Below are 23,723 nucleotides of genomic sequence, written 5' to 3'. Positions count from 1 at the left end.
TGTCTAGTGTGCGTGCTCTTTATATAAACGCTGTCTAGTGTGCATGCTCTCTACATAAACGCTGTCTAGTGTGCATGCTCGCTACGTCAACGCTGTCGAGTGTGCATGCTCTCTACATAAACGCTGTCTAGTGTGCATGCTCGCTATGTCAACGCTGTCGAGTGTGCATGCTCTCTACATAAACGCTGTCTCGTGTACATGCTCTCGACATAAACGCTATCTAGTGTACATGCTCTCTACATAAACGCTGTCTAGTGTGTATGCTCTCTAAATAAACGCTGTCTAGTGTGCATGCTCTCTAAATAAACGCTGTCTACTGTGCATGCTCTCTAAATAAATGCTGTCTACTGTGCATGCTCTCTAAAGAAATGCTATCTAGTGTGCATGCTCTACATAAACGCTGTCTCGTGTTCATTCTCTCTACATAAATGCTGTCTAGTGTGCATGCCCTCGACATAAACGCTGTCTAGTGTGCATGCAGTCTACATAAACGCTGTCTAGTGTGCATGCACTCTCCATAAATGCTGTCTTGTGTGCATTCTCTCTATCATAACTGCTGTCTAGTGTGCATGCTCTCTACATAAACGCTGTCTCGTGTGCATGCTGTCTACATAACCGCTGTCTAGTGTGCATGTTCTCTACATAAACGCTGTCTTGTGTGCATGCTCTCTACTTAAATACTGTCTAGTGTGCATGCTCTCGACATAAACGCTGTCTGGTGTGCATGCAGTCTACATAAACGCTGTCTAGTGTGCATGCTCTCTCCATAAATGCTGTCTTGTTTGCATTCTCTTTAACATAAACGCTGTCTAGTGTGCATGCTCTCTACATAAACGCTGTCTCGTGTGCATGCTATCTACATAAACACTGTATACTGTGTTTGCTATCTACATAAACGCTGTATAGTGTGCTTGCTATCTACATAAACGCTGTCTAGTGTGCATGCTCTCTACATAAATGCTGTCTAGTGTGCATGCTCTCTACATAAACGCTGTCTAGTGTGCATGCCCACTACATAAACGCTGTCTAGTGTGCATGCAGTCTACATAAACGCTGTCTAGTGTGCATGCTCTCTCCATAAATGCTGTCTTGTGTGCATGCTCTCTACATAAACGCTGTCTAGTGTACATGCAGTATACATAAACGCTGTCTAGTGTGCATGCTCTCTCCATAAATGCTGTCTTGTGTGCATGCTCTCTACATAAACGCTGTCTAGTGTACATGCAGTCTACATAAACGCTGTCTAGTGTGCATGCTCTCTCCATAAATGCTGTCTTGTGTGCATTCTCTCTCTCATAAACGCTGTCGAGTGTGCATGCTCTCTAAATAAACGCTGTCAAGTGTACATGCTCTAAACATAAACGCTGTCTAGTGTGCATGCTCTCTCCATGAATGCTGTTTTGTGTGCATGCTCTCTACATAAACGCTGTCTAGTGTTCATGCAGTCTACATAAACGCTGTCTAGTGTGCATGCTCTCTCCATAAATGCTGTTTTGTGTGCATGTTCTCTACATAAACGCTGTCTAGTGTACATGCAGTCTACATAAACGCTGTCTAGTGTGCATGCTCTCTCAATAAATGCTGTCTTGTGTGCATGCTCTCTACATAAACGCTGTCTAGTGTGCATGCTCTCTACATAAACGCTGTACAGTGTGCATGCTCTCTATATAAACGCTGTATAGTGTGCATGCTCTATACATAAACGCTGTATAGTGTGCATGCTCTCTACATAAACGCTGTATATAGTGTGCATGCCCACTACATAAACGCTGTCTAGTGTGCATGCAGTCTACATAAACGCTGTCTAGTGTGCATGCTCTCTCCATAAATGCTGTCTTGTGTGCATGCTCTCTACATAAACGCTGTCTAGTGTACATGCAGTCTACATAAACGCTGTCTAGTGTGCATGCTCTCTCCATAAATGCTGCCTAGTGTGCATGCCCTCGACATAAACGCTGTCTAGTGTGCATGCAGTCTACATAAACGCTGTCTAGTGTGCATTCTCTCTATCATAAACGCTGTCGAGTGTGCATGCTCTCTAAATAAACGCTGTCAAGTGTACATGCTCTCTACATAAACGCTGTCTAGTGTGCATGCTCTCTCCATAAACGCTGTTTTTTGTGCATGCTCTCTACATAAACGCTGTCTAGTGTACATGCAGTCTACATAAACGCTGTCTAGTGTGCATGCTCTCTCCATAAATGCTGTCTTGTACGCATTCTCTCTATCATAAACGCTGTCAAGTGTACATGCTCTCTACATAAACGCTGTCTAGTGTACATGCAGTCTACATAAACGCTGTCTAGTGTGCATGCTCTCTAAATAAACGCTGTCTAGTGTGCATGCTCTCTACATAAACGCTGTCTAGTGTGCATGCTCTCTAAATAAACGCTGTCGAGTGTACATGCTCTCGACATAAATGCTGTCAAGTGTACATGCTCTCTACATAAACGCTGTCTAGTGTACATGCAGTCTACATAAACGCTGTCTAGTGTGCATGCTCTCTACATAAACGCTGTCTAGTGTGCATGCTCTCTACATAAACGCTGTCTAGTGTGCATGTTCTTTACATAAACGCTGTCTAGTGTGCATGCTCTCTACATAAACGCTGTCTAGTGTGCATGCAGTCTACATAAACGCTGTCTAGTGTGCATGCTCTCTCCATAAACGCTGTCTAGTGTGCATGCTCTCTACATAAACGCTGTCTAGTGTGCATGCAGTCTACATAAACGCTGTCTAGTGTGCATGCTCTCAACATAAACGCTGTCTATTGTGCATGCTCTCTACTTAAATGCTGTCGAGTATGCATGCCCTCTACATAAACGCTGTCTAGTGTACATGCAGTCTACATAAACGCTGTCTAGTGTGCATGCTCTCTCCATAAATGCTGTCTTGTACGCATTCTCTCTATCATAAACGCTGTCAAGTGTACATGCTCTCTACATAAACGCTGTCTAGTGTACATGCAGTCTACATAAACGCTGTCGAGTGTGCATGCTCTCTACATAAACGCTGTCAAGTGTACATGCTCTCTACATAAACGCTGTCTAGTGTACATGCAGTCTACATAAACGCTGTCTAGTGTGCATGCTCTCTCCATAAATGCTGTCTTGTACGCATTCTCTCTATCATAAACGCTGTCAAGTGTACATGCTCTCTACATAAACGCTGTCTAGTGTACATGCAGTCTACATAAACGCTGTCTAGTGTGCATGTTCTTTACATAAACGCTGTCTAGTGTGCATGCTCTCTACATAAACGCTGTCTAGTGTGCATGCTCTCTAAACGCTGTCGAGTGTACATGCTCTCTACATAAACGCTGTCTAGTGTACATGCAGTCTACATAAACGCTGTCTAGTGTGCATGCTCTCTAAATAAACGCTGTCTAGTGTGCATGCTCTCTACATAAACGCTGTCTAGTGTGCATGTTCTTTACATAAACGCTGTCTAGTGTGCATGCTCTCTACATAAACGCTGTCTAGTGTGCATGCTCTCTCCATAAATGCTGTCTTGTGTGCATGCTCTCTACATAAACGCTGTCTAGTGTGCATGCTCTCTACATAAATGCTGTCTAGTGTGCATGCTCTCTAAATAAACGCTGTCTAGTGTGCATGCTCTCTACATAAATGCTGCCTAGTGTGCATGCCCTCGACATAAACGCTGTCTAGTGTGCATGCAGTCTACATAAACGCTGTCTAGTGTGCATGCTCTCTCCATAAACGCTGTCTAGTGTGCATGCTCTCTCCATAAACGCTGTCTAGTGTGCATGCTCTCTACATAAACGCTATCCAGTGTGCATGCAGTCTACATAAACGCTGTCTAGTGTGCATGCAGTCTACATAAACGCTATCCAGTGTGCATGCTCTCTCCATAAACGCTGTCTAGTGTGCATGCAGTCTACATAAACGCTGTCTAGTGTACATGCTCTCTACATAAACGCTGTCTAGTGTACATGCTCTCTACATAAATGCTGTCGAGTGTACATGCTCTCGACATAAATGCTGTCCAGTGTGCATGCTCTATAAATAAACGCTGTCTAGTGTGCATGCTCTCTACATAAACGCTGTCTAGTGTGCATGCTCTCTACATAAACGCTGTCTAGTGTGCATGCTCTCTACATAAACGCTGTCTAGTGTGCATGCTCTCTACATAAACGCTGTCTAGTGTGCATGCTCTCTACATAAACGCTGTCTAGTGTGCATGCTCTCTACATAAACGCTGTCTAGTGTGCATGCTCTCTACATAAACGCTGTCTAGTGTGCATGCTCTCTACATAAACGCTGTCTAGTGTGCATGCTCTCTACATAAACGCTGTCTAGTGTACATGCAGTCTACATAAACGCTGTCTAGTGTGCATGCTCTCTACATAAACGCTGTCTAGTGTGCATGCTCTCTACATAAACGCTGTCTAGTGTGCATGCTCTCTACATAAACGCTGTCTAGTGTGCATGCTCTCTACATAAACGCTGTCTAGTGTGCATGCTCTCTACATAAACGCTGTCTAGTGTACATGCAGTCTACATAAACGCTGTCTAGTGTGCATGCTCTCTACATAAACGCTGTCTAGTGTGCATGCTCTCTACATAAACGCTGTCTAGTGTGCATGCTCTCTACATAAACGCTGTCTAGTGTGCATGCTCTCTACATAAACGCTGTCTAGTGTACATGCAGTCTACATAAACGCTGTCTAGTGTGCATGCTCTCTCAATAAATGCTGTCTTGTGTGCATGCTCTCTACATAAACGCTGTCTAGTGTGCATGCTCTCTACATAAACGCTGTACAGTGTGCATGCTCTCTATATAAACGCTGTATAGTGTGCATGCTCTCTACATAAACGCTGTATAGTGTGCATGCTCTCTACATAAACGCTGTATATAGTGCATGCCCACTACATAAACGCTGTCTAGTGTGCATGCAGTCTACATAAACGCTGTCTAGTGTGCATGCTCTCTCCATAAATGCTGTCTTGTGTGCATGCTCTCTACATAAACGCTGTCTAGTGTGCATGTTCTCGACATAAACGCTGTCTAGTGTGCATGCAGTCTACATAAACGCTGTCTAGTGTGCATGCTCTCTACATAAACGCTGTCTAGTGTGCATGTTCTCGACATAAACGCTGTCTAGTGTGCATGCTCTCTACAGAAACGTTATCCAGTGTGCATGCTCTCGACATAAACGCTGTCTAGTGTGCATGCTATCTAAATAAACGCTGTCTAGTGTCCATGCTCTCTACCTAAACGCTGTCTAGTGTACATGCTCTCGACATAAACGCTATCTAGTGTGCATGCTCTCAACATAAACGCTGTCTAGTGTGCATGCTCTCAACATAAACGCTGTCTAGTGTGCACGCTCTCTACATAAACGCTGTCTAGTGTGCATGTTCTCGACATAAATGCTGTCAAGTGTACATGCTCTCTAATTAAACGCTGTCTAGTGTACATGCTCTCGACATAAACGCTGTCTAGTGTGCATGCTATCTAAATAAACGCTGTCTAGTGTACATGCTCTCTACATAAACGCTGTCAAGTGTACATGCTCTCTACATAAACGCTGTCTAGTGTACATGCTCTCGACATAAACGCTGTCTAGTGTGCATGCTCTTGACATAAATGCTGTCTAGTGTGCATGCTCTCTAAATAAACGCTGTCTAGTGTACATGCTCTCTACATAAACGCTGTCTAGTGTGCATGCTCTCTACATAAACGCTGTCTAGTGTACATGCTCTCTACATAAATGCTGTCGAGTGTACATGCTCTCGACATAAACGCTGTCTAGTGTGCATGCTCTCTAAATAAACGCTGTCTAGTGTACATGCTCTCTACATAAACGCTGTCTAGTGTGCATGCTCTCTACATAAACGCTGTCTAGTGTGCATGCTCTCTACATAAACGCTATCTAGTGTGCATGCTCTCTACATAAACGCTGTCGAGTGTACATGCTCTCGACATAAATGCTGTCAAGTGTACCTGCTCTCGACATAAACTCTGTCTAGTGTGCATGCTCTCTACATAAATGCTGTCTAGGGTACATGCTCTCTACATTAATGCTGTCTAGTGTGCATGCTCTCTACATAAACGCTGTCCAGTGTGCAGGCACTCTAAGTAAACGCTGTCTAGTGTGCATGCTCTCTACATAAACGCTGTCTAGTGTGCATGCTCTCGACATAAATGCTGTCAAGTGTACATGCTCTCTACATAAACTCTGTCTAGTGTGCATGCTCTCTACATAAATGCTGTCTAGGGTACATGCTCTCTACATTAATGCTGTCTATTGTGCATGCTCTCTACATAAACGCTGTATCGTGTGCATGCTCTCTACATAAAAGCTGTGTAGTCTGCATGCTCTCTACATAAACGCTCTCTAGTGTGCATGCTCTACATAAACGCTGTCTACTGTGCATGCTCTCTACATAAACGCTGTCTAGTGTGCATCCTCTCTACATAAACGCTCTCTAGTGTGCATCCTCTCTACATAAACGCTGTCTAGTGTGCATGCTGTCTACATAAACGCTGTCTAGTGTACATGCTCTCTACATAAACTCTGTCTAGTGTGCATGTTCTCTACATAAACAGTGTCTAGTGTGCATGCTCTCTACATAAACGCTGTCTAGTGTACATGCTCTCTACATAAACTCTGTCTAGTGGGCATGTTCTCTACATTAACAGTGTCTAGTGTGCATGCTCTCTACATAAACGCTGTCTAGTGTACATGCTCTCGAAATAAACTCTGTCTAGTGTGCATGCTCTCTACATAAATGCTGTCTAGTGTAGATGCTCTCGACATTAATGCTGTCTATTGTGCATGCTCTACATAAACGCTGTCTACTGTGCATGCTCTCTACATAAATGCTGTCTAGTGTGCATCCTCTCTACATAAACGCTCTCTAGTGTGCATGCTCTACATAAACGCTGTCTAGTGTGCATGCTCTCTACATAAACGCTGTCTAGGGTGCATCCTCTCTACATAAACGCTCTCTAGTGTGCATCCTCTCTACATAAACGCTCTCTAGTGTGCATCCTCTCTACATAAACGCTGTCTAGTGTGCATGCTCTACATGAACGCTGTCCAGTGTGCAGGCTCTCTAAGTAAACTCTGTCTAGTGTGCATGTTCTCTACATAAACAGTGTCTAGTGTGCATGCTGTCTACATAAACGCTGTCTAGTGTACATGCTCTCTACATAAACTCTGTCTAGTGGGCATGTTCTCTACATAAACGCTGTCTAGTGTGCATGCTCTCTACATAAATGCTGTCTTGTGTTCATTCTCTCTATCATAAATGCTGTCTAGTGTGTATGGTCTCTACATAAACGCTGTCTAGTGTGCATGCTCTTTACATAAACGCTGTCTACTGTGCATTCTCTCTATCATAAAAGCTGTCTAGTGTTCATTCTCTATCTTAAACGCTGTATAGTGTGCATGCTCTCTACATTAATGCTGTCAAGTGTGCATTGTCTATCTTAAACGCTGTATAGTGTGCATGCTCTCTACATAAACGCTGTCTAGTGTGCATGTTCTTTACATAAACGCTGTCTAGTGTGCATCCTCTTTACATAAACGCTGTCTCGTGTGCATGCTCTCTACATAAACGCTGTCTAGTGTGCATGTTCTTTACATAAACGCTGTCTAGTGTGCAGAATCTCTACACTAATGCTGTCTAGTGCGCATGCTCTCTACATAAACGCTGTCTAGTGTGCGTGCTCTTTATATAAACGCTGTCTAGTGTGCATGCTCTCTGCATATACGCTGTATAGTGTGCATGCTCTCTACAGAAACACTGTCTCGTGAGCATGCTGTCTACATAAACGCTGTCTAGTGTGCATGCTCTTTATATAAACGCTGTCTAGTGTGCATGCTGTCTACATAAACGCTGTCTAGTGTGCATGCTCTCTACAGAAACACTGTCTCGTGAGCATGCTGTCTACATAAACGCTGTCTAGTGTGCATGCTCTCTTCATAAACGCTGTCGAGTGCGCATGCTCTTTACATAAACGCTGTCTACTGTGCATTCTCTCTATCATAAAAGCTGTCTAGTGTGCATTCTCTCTATCTTAAATGCTGTATAGTGTGCATACTCTCTACATAAACGCTGTCTAGTGTGCATGCTCTCGACATAAACGCTGTCTAGTGTGCATGTTCTTTACATAAACGCTGTCTAGTGTGCATCCTCTTTACATAAACGCTGTCTCGTGTGCATGCTCTCTACACAAACGCTGTCTAGTGTGCATCCTCTTTACATAAACACTGTCTAGTGTGCATGCTCTCGACATAAACGCTGTCTAGTGTGCATGCTCTCGACATAAAGGCTGTGTAGTGTACATGCTCTCAACAGAAACTCTGTCTCGTGTGCATGCTCTCTACATAAACGCCGTATCGTGTGCATGCTCTCTACATAAACGCCGTCTAGTGTGCATGCTCTCTACATAAACGCCGTCTAGTGGGCATGCTCTCTACATAAACGCTGTCTAGTGGGCATGCTCTTTACATAAACTCTGCCTTGTGGGCATGCTCTCTACATAAAAGCTGTCTAGTGTGCATGCTCTATACATAAACGCTGTCTAGTGTGCATGCTCTCTACAAAAACGCTGTCTAGTGTGCATGCTCACTACATAAACGCTGTCTAGTGTGCATACTCTTTTTACATAAATGCTGTCTAGTGTGCATGCTCTCTACATAAAAGCTGTCTAGTGTGCATGCTCACTACATAAATGCAGTCAAGTGTGCATGCTCTCTATATAAACGCTATCTAGTGTGCATGCTCTCTACATAAACGCTGTCAAGTGTGCATGCTCTCTACATAAACGCTGTCTAGTGTGCATGCTCTCTACATAAACGCTGTCTAGTGTGCATGCTCTCTACATAAACGCTGTCTAGTGTGCATGCTCTCTACATAAACGCTGTCTAGTGTGCATGCTCTCTACATAAACGCTGTCTAGTGTGCATGCTCTCTACATAAACGCTGTCTAGTGTGCATGCTTTCTACATAAACGCTGTCTCGTGTGCATGCTCTTTATCTAAACGCTGTCTCGTGTGCATGCTCTCTACATAAACGCTGTCTAGTGTGCATGCTCTCTACATAAACGCTGTCTAGTGTGCATGCTTTCTACATAAACGTTGTCTAGTGTGCATACTCTCTACATAAACGCTGTCTAGTGTGCATGCTCTTTACATAAACGCTGTGTAATGTGCATGGTCTCTACATAAACGCTGTCTAGTGTGCAGAATCTCTACACTGATGCTGTCTAGTGTGCATGCTCTCTACATAAAAGCTGTCTAGTGTGCATGCTCACTACATAAATGCAGTCAAGCGTGCATGCTCTCTATATAAACGCTGTCTAGTGTGCATGCTCTCTACAAAAACGCTGTCTAGTGTGCATGCTCACTACATAAACGCTGTCTAGTGTGCATACTCTTTTTACATAAATGCTGTCTAGTGTGCATGCTCTCTACATAAAAGCTGTCTAGTGTGCATGCTTTCTACATAAACGCTGTCTCGTGTGCATGCTCTTTATCTAAACGCTGTCTCGTGTGCATGCTCTCTACATAAACGCTGTCTAGTGTGCATGCTCTCTACATAAACGCTGTCTAGTGTGCATGCTCTCTACATAAACGCTGTCTAGTGTGCATGCTTTCTACATAAACGTTGTCTAGTGTGCATACTCTCTACATAAACGCTGTCTAGTGTGCATGCTCTTTACATAAACGCTGTGTAATGTGCATGGTCTCTACATAAACGCTGTCTAGTGTGCAGAATCTCTACACTAATGCTGTCTAGTGCGCATGCTCTCTACATAAACGCTGTCTAGTGTGCGTGCTCTTTATATAAACGCTGTCTAGTGTGCATGCTCTCTGCATATACGCTGTATAATGTGCATGCTCTCTACATAAACACTGTCTAGTGTGCATAATCTCTAAATAAACGCTGTCTAGTGTGCATGCTCTCTACATAAACGCTGTCTAGTGTGCATGCTCTCTACATAAACGCTGTGTAGTGTACATGCTCTCAACAGAAACGCTGTCTCGTGTGCATGCTCTCTACATAAACGCCGTATCGTGTGCATGCTCTCTACATAAACGCCGTCTAGTGTGCATGCTCTCTACATAAACGCCGTCTAGTGGGCATGCTCTCTACATAAACGCTGTCTAGTGGGCATGCTCTTTACATAAACGCTGCCTTGTGGGCATGCTCTCTACATAAAAGCTGTCTAGTGTGCATGCTCTTTATCATAAACGCTGTCTAGTGTGCATGCTCTCTACATAAACGCTGTCTCGTGTGCATGCTCTTTATCTAAACGCTGTCTCGTGTGCATGCTCTCTACATAAACGCTGTGTAATGTGCATGGTCTCTACATAAACGCTGTCTAGTGTGCATGCTCTCTACATAAACGCCGTCTAGTGTGCATGCTCTTTACATAAACGCTGTGTAATGTGCATGGTCTCTACATAAACGCTGTCTAGTGTGCATGCTCTCTACATAAACGCTGTCTCGTGTGCATGCTCTCGACATAAACGCTGTCTGGTGTGCATGCAGTCTACATAAACGCTGTCTAGTGTGCATGCTCTCTCCATGAATGCTGTTTTGTGTGCATGCTCTCTACATAAACGCTGTCTAGTGTTCATGCAGTCTACATAAACGCTGTCTAGTGTGCATGCTCTCTCCAGAAATGCTGTTTTGTGTGCATGTTCTCTACATAAACGCTGTCTAGTGTACATGCAGTCTACATAAACGCTGTCTAGTTTGCATGCTCTCTACATAAACGCTGTACAGTGTGCATGCTCTCTATATAAACGCTGTATAGTGTGCATGCTCTCTACATAAACGCTGTATAGTGTGCATGCTCTCTACATAAACGCTGTATATACTGTGCATGCCCACTACATAAACGCTGTCTAGTGTGCATGCAGTCTACATAAACGCTGTCTAGTGTGCATGCTCTCTACATAAACGCTGTCTCGTGTGCATGCTATCTACATAAACACTGTATACTGTGTTTGCTATCTACATAAACGCTGTATAGTGTGCATGCTCTCTACATAAACGCTGTCTAGTGTGCATGCTCTCTACATAAACGCTGTCTAGTGTGCATGCTCTCTACATAAACGCTGTCTAGTGTGCATGCCCACTACATAAACGCTGTCTAGTGTGCATGCAGTCTACATAAACGCTGTCTAGTGTGCATGCTCTCTCCATAAATGCTGTCTTGTGTGCATGCTGTCTACATAAACGCTGTCTAGTGTACATGCAGTCTACATAAACGCTGTCTAGTGTGCATGCTCTCTCCATAAATGCTGTCTTGTGTGCATGCTGTCTACATAAACGCTGTCTAGTGTACATGCAGTCTACATAAACGCTGTCTAGTGTGCATTCTCTCTCTCATAAACGCTGTCGAGTGTGCATGCTCTCTAAATAAACGCTGTCAAGTGTACATGCTCTAAACATAAACGCTGTCTAGTGTGCATGCTCTCTCCATGAATGCTGTTTTGTGTGCATGCTCTCTACATAAACGCTGTCTAGTGTTCATGCAGTCTACATAAACGCTGTCTAGTGTGCATGCTCTCTCCAGAAATGCTGTTTTGTGTGCATGTTCTCTACATAAACGCTGTCTAGTGTACATGCAGTCTACATAAACGCTGTCTAGTGTGCATGCTCTCTACATAAACGCTGTACAGTGTGCATGCTCTCTATATAAACGCTGTATAGTGTGCATGCTCTCTACATAAACGCTGTATAGTGTGCATGCTCTCTACATAAACGCTGTATATAGTGTGCATGCCCACTACATAAACGCTGTCTAGTGTGCATGCAGTCTACATAAACGCTGTCTAGTGTGCATGCTCTCTCCATAAATGCTGTCTTGTGTGCATGCTCTCTATATAAACGCTGTCTAGTGTACATGCAGTCTACATAAACGCTGTCTAGTGTGCATGCTCTCTCCATAAATGCTGTCTTGTGTGCATTCTCTCTATCATAAACGCTGTGGAGTGTGCATGCTCTCTAAATAAACGCTGTCAAGTGTACATGCTCTCTACATAAACGCTGTCTAGTGTGCATGCTCTCTACATAAACGCTGTCTAGTGTGCATGCTCTCTACATAAACGCTGTCTAGTGTACATGCAGTCTACATAAACGCTGTCTATTGTGCATGCTCTCTACATAAATGCTGTCTAGTGTGCATGCCCTCGACATAAACGCTGTCTCGTCTGCAAGCTCTTTCCATAAATGCTGTCTAGTGTGCATGCCCTCGACATAAACGCTGTCTCGTGTGCATGCTCTCTCCATAAACGCTGTCTAGTGTGCATGCCCACTACATAAACGCTGTCTAGTGTACATGCAGTCGACATAAAAGCTGTCTAGTGTGCATGCTCTCTCCATAAACGCTGTCGAGTGTGCATGCTCTCTAAAAAAACGCTGTCAAGTGTATATGCTCTCTCCATAAATGCTGGATTGTGTGCATGCTCTCAACATAAACGCTGTCTATTGTGGATGCTCTCTACTTAAATGCTGTCGAGTATGCATGCCCTCTACATAAACGCTGTCTAGTGTACATGCAGTCTACATAAACGCTGTCTAGTTTGCATGCTCTCTCCATAAATGCTGTCTTGTACGCATTCTCTCTATCATAAACGCTGTCGAGTGTGCATGCTCTCTACATAAACGCTGTCAAGTGTACATGCTCTCTACATAAACGCTGTCTAGTGTACATGCTCTCGACATAAACGCGATCTAGTGTGCATGCTCTCGACATAAACGCTATCTAGTGTGCATGCTCTCGACATAAACGCTGTCTAGTGTGCATGCTCTCTAAATAAACGCTGTCTAGTGTGCATGCTCTCTAAATAAACGCTATCTAGTGTGCATGCTCTACATGAACGCTGTCTCGTGTTCATACTCTCTACATAAATGCTGTCTAGTGTGAATGCTCTCTACATAAACGCTGTCTAGTGTTCATGCTCTCTCCATAAACGCTGTCTAGTGTGCATGCTCGCTACGTAAACGCTGTCTAGTGTGCTTGATCTCTACATAAACACTGTCTCTTGTACATGCTCTCGACATGAACGCTGTGTAGTGTGCATGCTCTCGACATAAACACTGTCAAGTGTACATGCTCTCTACTTAAACGCTATCCAGTGTGCATGCTCTCTAAATAAACGCTGTCTAGTGTACATGCTCTCTACATAAACGCTGTCAAGTGTACATGCTCTCTACATAAACGCTGTCTAGTGTACATGCTCTCGACATAAACGCTATCTAGTGTGCATGCTCTTGACATAAACGCTGTCTAGTGTGCATGCTCTCTAAATAAACGCTGTCTAGTGTACATGCTCTCTACATAAACGCTGTCTAGTGTGCATGCTCTCTAAATAAACGCTGTCTAGTGTACATGCTCTCTACATAAACGCTGTCTAGTGTGCATGCTCTCTACATAAACGCTGTCTAGTGTGCATGCTCTCTACATAAACGCTGTCTAGTGTGCATGCTCTCTACATAAACGCTGTCTAGTGTACATGCTCTCTACATAAACGCTGTCTAGTGTGCATGCTCTCTAAATAAACGCTATCTAGTGTGCATGCTCTTGACATAAACGCTGTCTAGTGTGCATGCTCTCTAAATAAACGCTGTCTAGTGTACATGCTCTCTACATAAACGCTGTCTAGTGTGCATGCTCTCTCCAGAAATGCTGTTTTGTGTGCATGTTCTCTACATAAACGCTGTCTAGTGTGCATGCTCTCTCCAGAAATGCTGTTTTGTGTGCATGTTCTCTACATAAACGCTATCTAGTGTGCATGCTCTTGACATAAACGCTGTCTAGTGTGCATGCTCTCTAAATAAACGCTGTCTAGTGTACATGCTCTCTACATAAACGCTGTCTAGTGTGCATGCTCTCTAAAAAAACGCTGTCGAGTGTACATGCTCTCGACATAAACGCTGTCCAGTGTGCAGGCTCTCTAAGTAAACGCTGTCTAGTGTGCATGCTCTCTACATAAACGCTGTCTAGTGTGCATGCTCTCGACATAAATGCTGTCAAGTGTACATGCTCTCTACATAATCTCTGTCTAGGGTACATGCTCTCTACATTAATGCTGTCTATTGTGCATGCTCTCTACATAAACGCTGTATCGTGTGCATGCTCTCTACATAAAAGCTGTGTAGTCTGCATGCTCTCTATATAAACGCTCTCTAGTGTGCATGCTCTACATAAACGCTCTCTAGTGTGCATCCTCTCTACATAAACGCTGTCTAGTGTGCATGCTCTCTACATAAACGCTGTCTAGTGTACATGCTCTCGAAATAAACTCTGTCTAGTGTGCATGCTCTCTACATAAACGCTGTCTCGTGTTCATGCTCTCTACATGAATGCTGTATAGTGTGTATGCTCTTTACATAAACGCTGTATAGTGTGCATGTTCTTTACATAAACGCTGTCTAGTGTGCATGCTCATTACATAAACGCTGTCTCGTGTGCATGCTCTCTACATAAACGCTGTCTAGTGTGCGTGCTCTTTATATAAACGCTGTCTAGTGTGCATGCTCTCTACATAAACGCTGTCTAGTATGCATCCTCTCTACATAAACGTTTTCTAGTGTGCATCCTCTCTACATAAACGCTGTCTAGTGTACATGCTCTCTACATAAACGCTGTCTAGTGTGCATGCTCTACATAAATGCTGTCTAGTGTGCATGCTCTCTAAATAAACGCTGTCGAGTGTGCATGCTCTCTACATAAACGCTGTCTAGTGTGCATCCTCTACATAAACGCTGTCTAGTGTGCATGCTCTCTACATAAACGCTGTCTAGTGTGCATGCTCTCGACATAAACTCTGTCTAGTGTGCATGTTCTCTACATAAACGCTCTCTAGTGTGCATCCTCTCTACATAAACGCTGTCTCGTGTACATGCTCTCTACATAAACGCTGTGCAGTGTGCATGCTCTCTACATGAATGCTGTCTAGTGTGCATGCTCTCTACATGAATGCTGTCTAGTGTGCATGCTCTCTCCATAAACGCTGTCTAGTGTGTATGCTCTTTACATAAACGCTATCTAGTGTGCATGCTCTCTACATAAACGCTGTCTAGTGTGCATGCTCTCTCCATAAACGCTGTCTAGTGTGCATCCTCTCTACATAAACGCTGTCTAGTGTGCATGCTCTCTACATAAACGCTGTCTAGTGTACATGCTCTCTCTATAAACTCTGTCTAGTGTGCATGTTCTCTACATAAATGCTGTCTAGTGTGCATGCTCTCTACATAAATGCTGTCTAGTGCAGATGCTCTCTACATAAACGCTGTCTAGTGTGCATGCTCTCTACATAAACGCTGTCTAGTGTGCATGCTCTCTACATAAACTCTGTCTAGTGTGCATGCTCTCTACATAAACGCTGTCTAGTGTGCATGCTCTCTACGTAAACGCTGTCTAGTGTGCATGCTCTCTACATAAATGTTGTCGAGTGTGCATGCTCTACATAAATGCTGTCTAGTGTGCAGGCTCTCTACATAAACGCTGTCTAGTGTGCATGCTCTCTACATAAACGCTGTCTAGTGTGCATGCTCTCTACATAAACGCTGTCTAGTGTGCATGCCCTCTACATAAACGCTGTCGAGTGTACATGCTCTCGACATAAATGTTGTCTAGTGTGCATGCTCTACATAAACGCTGTCTAGTGTGCATGCTCTCTACATAAACGCTGTCTAGTGTGCATGCTCTCTACATAAACGCTGTCTAGTGTGCATGCTCTCTACATAAACGCTATCTAGTGTGCATGCTCTCTACATAAACGCTGTCGAGTGTACATGCTCTCGACATAAACGCTGTCCAGTGTGCATGCTCTCTAAGTAAACGCTGTCTAGTGTGCATGCTCTCTACATAAACACTGTCTAGTGTGCATGCTCTCGACATAAATGCTGTCTAGGGTACATGCTCTCTACATAAACGCTGTCTAGTGTGCATGCTCTCTACATAAACACTGTCTAGTGTGCATGCTCTCGACATAAATGCTGTCTAGGGTACATGCTCTCTACATAAACGCTGTCTAGGGTACATGCTCTCTACATAAACGCTCTCTAGTGTGCATGCCCTCTACATAAACGCTGTCGAGTGTACATGCTCTCTAAGTAAACGCTGTCTAGTGTGCATGCTCTCTACATAAACGCTGTCTAGTGTGCATGCTCTCGACATAAATGCTGTCTATTGTGCATGCTCTCGACATAAATGCTGTCTAGTGTGCATGCTCTTTACATAAATGCTGTCTAGTGTGCATGCTGTTTACATAAACGCTGTCGAGTGTGCATTCTCTCTATCATAAACGCTGTCTATTGTGCATGCTCTCTACATTAATGCTGTCAAGTGTGCATTCTCTCTACATAAACGCTGTCTAGTGTGCATGTTCTTTACATAAACGCTGTCTAGTGTGCATGCTCTTTACATAAACGCTGTCTCGTGTGCATGCTCTCTACATAAACGCTGTCTAGTGTGCGTGCTCTTTATATAAACGCTGTCTAGTGTGCATGCTCTCTAAATAAAAGCTGTCGTGTGCATGCTCGCTACGTCGACGCTGTCAAGTGTGCATGCTCTTTACATAAACGCAGTCTCGTGTACATGCTCTCGACAAAAACGCTGTGTAGTGTGCATGCTCCCTACATAAACGCTGTCTAGTGTGCGTGCTCTTTATATAAACGCTGTCTAGTGTGCATGCTCTCTACATAAACGCTGTCTAGTGTGCATGCTCTCTCCATAAACGCTGTCTAGTGTGCATGCTCTCTCCATAAACGCTGTCTAGTGTGCATGCTCTTTACATAAACGCTGTCTAGTGTGCATGCTCTTTACATAAACGCTGTCTCGTGTGCATGCTCTCTACATAAACGCTGTCTAGTGTGCATGCTCTCTACATAAACGCTGTCTAGTGTGCATCTTCTCTACATAAACGCTGTCTAGTGTGCATGCTCTTTACATAAACGCAGTCTCGTGTACATGCTCTCGACAAAAACGCTGTGTAGTGTGCATGCTCTCGACATAAACGCTGTCTAGTGTGCGTGCTCTTTATATAAACGCTGTCTAGTGTGCATGCTCTCTACATAAAAGCTGTCTAGTGTGCATGCTCTCTACATAAACGCTGTCTAGTATGCATGCTCTCTACATAAACGCTGTCTAGTGTGCATCCTCTCTACATAAACGCTCTCTAGTGTGCATCCTCTCTACATAAACGCTGTCTAGTGTGCATGCTCTCTACATAAACGCTGTCTAGTGTACATGCTCTCTCTATAAACTCTGTCTAGTGTGCATGTTCTCTACATAAATGCTGTCTAGTGTGCATGCTCTCTACATAAATGCTGTCTAGTGCAGATGCTCTCTACATAAACGCTGTCTAGTGTGCATGCTCTCTACATAAACGCTGTCTAGTGTGCATGCTCTCTACATAAACTCTGTCTAGTGTGCATGTTCTCTACATAAATGCTGTCTAGTGTGCATGCTCTCTAAATAAACGCTGTCAAGTGTGCATGCTCTCTACATAAACGCTGTCTAGTGTGCATGCTCTCTAAATAAACGCTGTCTAGTGTGCATGCTCTCTACATAAACGCTGTCTAGTGTGCATGCTCTCTACATAAACGCTGTCTAGTGTACATGCTCTCTACATAAACGCTATCTAGTGTGCATGCTCGCTACATAAACGCTGTCTCGTGTACATGCTCTCGACATAAACGCTGTGTAGTGTGCATGCACTTTATATAAACGCTGTCTTGTGTGCATGCTCTCTACATAAACGCTGTCTAGTGTGCATGCTCTCTACATAAAAGCTGTCTAGTGTGCATGCTCTCTACATAAACGCTGTCTAGTGTGCATGCTCTCTACATAAAAGCTGTCTAGTGTGCATGCTCTCTACATAAACGCTGTCTAGTGTGCATGCTCTCTCCATAAACGCTGTCTAGTGTACATGCTCTCTACATAAACTCTGTCTAGTGTGCATGTTCTCTACATAAATGCTGTCTAGTGTGCATGCTCTCTACATAAATACTGTCTAGTGTGCATGCTCTCTACATAAACGCTGTCTCGTGTGCATGCTCTCTACATAAACACTGTGTAGTGTGCATGCTCTCTAAGTAAACGCTGTCTAGTGTGCATGCTCTCTCCATAAACGCTGTCTAGTGTACATGCTCTCGAAATAAACTCTGTCTAGTGTGCATGTTCTCTACATAAACAGTGTCTAGTGTGCATGCTCTCTACATAAACGCTGTCTAGTGTACATACTCTCGAAATAAACGCTGTCTAGTGTGCATGCTCGCGACATAAATGCTGTCTAGTGTACATGCTCTCTACATAAACTCTGTCTAGTGTGCATGTTCTCTACATAAAGGCTGTCTAGTGTGCATGCTCTCTACATAAATGCTGTCTAGTGTAGATGCTCTCTACATAAACGCTGTCTAGTGTACATGCTCTCGACATAGACGCTGTCTAGTGTGCATGCTCTCTACATAAACGCTGTCTAGTGTGTATGCTCTCTACATAAACGCTGTCTAGTGTGCATGCTCTCTACATAAACTCTGTCTAGTGTGCATGCTCTCTAAATAAACGCTGTCCAGTGTGCATGCTCTCTACATAAACGCTGTCTAGTGTGCATGCTCTCTACATAAACGCTGTCTAGTGTGCATCCTCTCTACATAAACGCTCTCTAGTGTGCATCCTCTCTACATAAACGGTGTCTAGTGTACATGCTCTCTACATAAACTCTGTCTAGTGTGCATGTTCTCTACATAAACGCTGTCTAGTGTACATACTCTCGAAATAAACGCTGTCTAGTGTGCATGCTCGCGACATAAACGGTGTCTAGTGTACATGCTCTCTACATAAACTCTGTCTAGTGTGCATGTTCTCTACATAAAGGCTGTCTAGTGTGCATGCTCTCTACATAAATGCTGTCTAGTGTAGATGCTCTCTATATAAACGCTGTCTAGTGTGCATGCTCTCGACATAGACGCTGTCTAGTGTGTATGCTCTCTATATAAACGCTGTCTAGTGTGCATGCTCTCTACATAAACGCTGTCTAGTGTGTATGCTCTCTACATAAACGCTGTCTAGTGTGCATGCTCTCTACATAAACTCTGTCTAGTGTGCATGCTCTCTACATAAACGCTGTCTAGTGTGCATGCTCTCTACATAAACGCTGTCTAGTGTGCATGCTCTCGACATAGACGCTGTCTAGTGTGCATGCTCTCTACATAAACGCTGTCTAGTGTGCATGCTCTCTACATAAACGCTGTCTAGTGTACATGCTCTCAAGATAAACGCTATCTAGTGTGCATGCTCTCTACATAAACGCTGTCCAGTGTGCATGCTCTCTAAGTAAACGCTGTCTAGTGTGCATGCTCTCTACATAAACGCTGTCTAGTGTGCATGCTCTCGACATAAATGCTGTCTATTGTGCATGCTCTCGACATAAATGCTGTCTAGTGTACATGCTCTCTACATAAACTCTGTCTAGTGTGCATGTTCTCTACATAAATGCTGTCTAGTGTGCATGCTCTCTACACAAATGCTGTCTAGTGTGCATTCTCTCTATCATAAATGCTGTCTAGTGTGCATACTCTCTACATAAATGCTGTCTAGTGTGCATGCTCTTTACATAAAAGCTGTCTAGTGTGCATGCTCTTTACATAAACGCTGTCTAGTGTGCATTCTCTCTATCATAAACGCTGTCTATTGTGCATGCTCTCTAATGCTGTCAAGTGTGCATTCTCTATCTTAAACGCTGTATAGTGTGCATACTCTCTACATAAACGCTGTCTAGTGTGCATGTTCTTTACATAAACGCTGTCTAGTGTGCATGCTCTTTACATAAACGCTGTCTCGTGTGCATGCTCTCTACATAAACGCTGTCTAGTGTGCGTGCTCTTTATATAAACGCTGTCTAGTGTGCATGCTCTCTACATAAAAGCTGTCTAGTGTGCATGCTCGCTACGTCAACGCTGTCAAGTGTGCATGCTCGCTACGTCAACGCTGTCAAGTGTGCATGCTCGCTACGTCAACGCTGTCTAGTGTGCATGCTCGCTACGTCAACGCTGTCAAGTGTGCATGCTCTCTACATAAACGCTGTCTCGTGTACATGCTCTCGACATAAACGCTGTGTAGTGTGCATGCTCTCGACATAAACGCTGTCTAGTGTGCATGCACTTTATATAAACGCTGTCTTGTGTGCATGCTCTCTACATAAACGCTGTCTAGTGTGCATGCTCTCTACATAAACGCTGTCTAGTGTGCATGTTCTCTACATAAATGCTGTCTAGTGTGCATGCTCCCTACATAAAGGCTGTCTAGTGTGCATGCTCTTTACATAAACGCTGTCTCGTGTGCATACTCTCTACATAAATGCTGTCTAGTGTGCATGCTCTTTACATAAAAGCTGTCTAGTGTGCATGCTCTTTACATAAACGCTGTCTAGTGTGCATTCTCTCTATCATAAACGCTGTCTATTGTGCATGCTCTCTAATGCTGTCAAGTGTGCATTCTCTATCTTAAACGCTGTATAGTGTGCATACTCTCTACATAAACGCTGTCTAGTGTGCATGTTCTTTACATAAACGCTGTCTAGTGTGCATGCTCTTTACATAAACGCTGTCTCGTGTGCATGCTCTCTACATAAACGCTGTCTAGTGTGCGTGCTCTTTATATAAACGCTGTCTAGTGTGCATGCTCTCTACATAAAAGCTGTCTAGTGTGCATGCTCGCTACGTCAACGCTGTCAAGTGTGCATGCTCTCTACATAAACGCTGTCTCGTGTACATGCTCTCGACATAAACGCTGTGTAGTGTGCATGCTCTCGACATAAACGCTGTCTAGTGTGCATGCACTTTATATAAACGCTGTCTTGTGTGCATGCTCTCTACATAAACGCTGTCTAGTGTGCATGCTCTCTACATAAACGCTGTCTAGTGTGCATGCTCCCTACATAAACGCTGTCTAGTGTGCATGCTCTTTACATAAACGCTGTGTAGTGTGCATGCTCTCGACATAAACGCTGTCTAGTGTGCATGCACTTTATATAAACGCTGTCTTGTGTGCATGCTCTCTACATAAACGCTGTCTAGTGTGCATGCTCTCTACATAAACGCTGTCTAGTGTGCATGCTCCCTACATAAACGCTGTCTAGTGTGCATGCTCTTTACATAAACGCTGTCTCGTGTGCATGCTCTCTACATAAACGCTGTCTAGTGTGCATGCTCTCGACATAAATGCTGTATATTGTGCATGCTCTCGACATAAATGCTGTCTAGTGTACATGATCTCTACATAAACTCTGTCTAGTGTGCATGTTCTCTACATCAGTGCTGTCTAGTGTGCATGCTCTATACATAAATGCTGTCTAGTGTGCATTCTCTCTATCATAAACGCTGTCTAGTGTGCATACTCTCTACATTAATGCTGTCTAGTGTGCATGCTCTCTACATAAACGCTGTCTAGTGTGCATGCTCCCTACATAAACGCTGTCTAGTGTGCATACTCTCTACATTAATGCTGTCAAGTGTGCATTCTCTCTACATTAATGCTGTCAAGTGTGCATTCTCTCTATCTTAAACGCTGTATAGTGTGCATACTCTCTACATAAACGCTGTCTAGTGTGCATGTTCTTTACATAAACGCTGTCTAGTGTGCATGCTCGCTACGTCAACGCTGTCAAGTGCGCATGCTCTCTACATAAACGCTGTCTCGTGTACATGCTCTCTACATAAACGCTGTCTAGTGTGCATGCACTTTATATAAACGCTGTCTTGTGTGCATGCTCTCTACATAAACGCTGTCTAGTGTGCATGCTCTCTACATAAACACTGTCTAGTGTGCATGCTCTCTACATAAACGCTGTCTAGTGTGCATGCTCTCTACATAAACGCTGTCTAGTGTGCATGCTCTCTACATAAACGCTGTCTCGTGTGCATGCTCTCTACATAAACGCTGTCTAGTGTGAGTGCTCTTTATATAAATGCTATCTAGTGTGCATGCTCTCTACATAAACGCTGTCTAGTGTGCATGCTCTCTACATAAACGCTGTCCAGTGTTCATGCTCTCTACATAAACGCTGTCTAGTGTGCATGTTCTTTACATAAACGCTGTCTCGTGTGCATGCTCTCTACATAAACGCTGTCTAGTGTGCATGCTCTCTACATAAACGGTGTCTGGTGTGCATGCTCTCTATATAAACGCTGTCTCGTGTTCATGCTCTATACATAAATGCTGTCTAGTGTGCATGCTCTCTCCATAAACGCTGTCTAGTGTGCATGCTCTCTACATAAACGCTGTCTAGTGTGCATGCTCTCTACATAAACGCTGTCAAGTGTGCATGCTCTCTACATAAATGCTGTCTAGTGTACATGGTCTCTACATAAACGCTGTCTAGTGTGCATGCTCTCTAAATAAACGCTGTCTAGTGTGCATGCTCTCTACATAAACTCTGTCTAGTGTGCATGTTCTCTACATAAATGCTGTCTAGTGTGCATGCTCTCTAAGGGCCCTGTCACACTATAGCGTTTTGTTCGACGTTTGGTTGCGTTTTTAAAAATTTGCGAAACGCCGGGGAACGTCGACGTTCTTCAAATTAAGTTTCTAGGTCAACGATGTTGTAACGTTCTTGTAACGCTTGGGTAACGCTCAGCCAACGTTCCCTCAGTGTCAGGCAACGTTTGTGGTCCAAAATAGCAGCAAAACCTAGCGTTCTCATAGCGTCCACAGCGCTTTGATAGCGTTATCATAGCGTTTGGGTAGCGTCTGCCTTGCGTCCAGGTAACGTTCTCGACGTTTGTCCAGCGTCTAGCTGACGTTCTCGACGTTTCCACAGCGTCTGCCTAGCGTTCCTGTAGCGTTCGAGTAACGCGTGGAGCGTTTGTGTGACGTTCCTGTGACGTTTCGCCAACCTGCGGCTGGACGCGCAGTATAAAAGGGGGGGCTTTTGGCCAGAGTGCATCACTTCCATTTCAACCACCGCGCAGTCAACATCGCAAAACGAAGAACGAACGAAAGAAAAGAAGTATGCCTCCCAAGAGCAAGAGGGCCAGCAGCAGAGGTCGGTGCAGCAGCAGGGGCCAACGAGCAGCATCCTCTCCCAGCCAGGAGGTTGTTTCCATCACTGCAGAGGTCCATCCCCCTCCTGTTGAAAGCGAGGCTGACAGCCAGCCAGCAGGCAGCCAGCAGCAGAAGCAGCCGAAGAACAAGAGGGCAACAGTCACCCCCTCCAGGTCCCAGTCGCCATCTCCAGCCTCTCCAGGGTCTCCAGGGTCTAGCTGCTCCTCCTCCTCCTCCAGAAGCTTGTCAGCAGCCTCCTCACAGGACAGAGGCAAGAGGAAGAAGAGTGACAGGATAAATTACAGCCTCTCTGAATCTGATGAGGCCATCATGGTCGAGTGGTTACAAGAGAACCGGACATTGTGGGACTCTAAGCTCCAGGCTTACCACAAGATCACAAACAAGGAGAAGTTGTGGGAGGCCCAGGCAGAGAAGATGCAGAAGACGGTGAAGCACTTGAAGGGCTGGTTCCGGTCACTGCGGGATAAGAACACCAGACTCCTGAAACACAAGAGCGGTGACGGTGCCCCAAGAAGAACAGAGAGGGACGAGTGGGTGCTCAACAACTTCAGGTTCCTGCAGGAGGTAGTGCGACACAGACCGGAGCCAGCCAAGCCCATCCTACCCAGCAGAGCCTCAGCTGCAGCAACTGTCCAGGAGGATTTACCGGTATCTGGACCTTC

Source organism: Neoarius graeffei, chromosome 10 (genome assembly GCF_027579695.1).
Source record: "Neoarius graeffei isolate fNeoGra1 chromosome 10, fNeoGra1.pri, whole genome shotgun sequence".
NCBI lineage: Eukaryota > Metazoa > Chordata > Actinopteri > Siluriformes > Ariidae > Neoarius > Neoarius graeffei.
This window is presented reverse-complemented; position numbering follows the sequence as displayed.